Genomic DNA, 1,246 nt, shown 5'->3' with positions numbered 1-1,246 from the left:
CTGAAATAGAGAACAACCATTAGCAAGAAGCACAGACTGCTGCTGCCACTGGGTCCCTCAGGCAAGATTAACTTGTTAACTATAGCCATCCAAGTTGCATTAAAAAATGGCAATCAGCCTTTATATATAGCTGTGAAGGGAAGAGATAAAAGAAAATGAAGCTGGACACAAGATAAGGGCCTAATCCAAAATCAGTTACACAAACATCCTTTTTAAATAGGAAGCACTAGCTTCTGTAATGACCAGATCACTGAGTTGTTCATTCAATTCTAGTTTAAAAATAGTAGCAGTGGAGTAATTCTACAGCAGTTTATACCTTCAAAAGAGCTCCTTCTCTGTCATTAGCTGGTCACAGAAAGACCTTAGCCAACTTGGTTCTACTATCCAAGCTAGGCACAATTTTTAGAGTTCAGTAAAACCCTATCATAAAATGTATGAAAGCACTATTCTGTTGAATAAACAGCCCCTTACTCTCAGCATCTGAAAAAAACTGAAGTCAACACAATCATCATTTGTGTTTCATGGAGCAAGCAGCTGGGACAAGTAGTGAGAAGGATCTTGGCTCTGTTCCCCAGTACAGTCAACATAAAAAGAAAATACTGTCCCACTACCCTAGGATGCAAATACCATGCCTTGCCAGAACACAGGTGAGACCAGGTTAATGCCAAGGGTTGCTGAGTCATTCTAGGTATTTACACTGATTTGTGAAATTGCTGTTTATTCCACCATGACTATTCAATCTCCATTCACTGAAGCTGTTATGCAAATTATGTAGGAATGTTGGCTAGCCCGGAAAAAAACATACTGATCCATTTCAGTTTTTTGCACTACCAGTTTTATCTAATGAGTTTCTTCAGTCTTGTCCACAAGCAAAAAGCAGCATGCTTGTAAGAGAGAAGAAAAATTCTTTCTTCCCTTCTCCCTCCCACTTCCGCCTTTGGAGAAACTCTTGTGAAAGTAGCAGATTTTATGCTGGGAAGGGAAATGAACCCATATTTGAGCAGGGAATAAGTGTAATAGGAGCAACAACACACAAGTTTCTCCACACTAAGTGAATCTACACGAGACAGTTACTGTGGAGTTTAGTTGCCTAATTAGCTCTTCAGTAAAATCTCAGAGTCTACACATGCAGCCCTATTAGTAAACTGTAGTAAACTAATAAATGTCACTGTACTTGTCAATACAAGTGTAAATGTGGTGGCATTTAGTGCACTACAATGCACATGTAGATGCTGATGGAGCTGGT

The sequence above is a fragment of the Gavialis gangeticus genome, unplaced genomic scaffold (assembly GCF_001723915.1).
Source record: "Gavialis gangeticus isolate Ggan-Ray unplaced genomic scaffold, GavGan_comp1, whole genome shotgun sequence".
NCBI lineage: Eukaryota > Metazoa > Chordata > Crocodylia > Gavialidae > Gavialis > Gavialis gangeticus.
The sequence above is the reverse complement of the archived record's forward strand: the minus strand, read 5'-3'. Positions refer to the sequence as shown.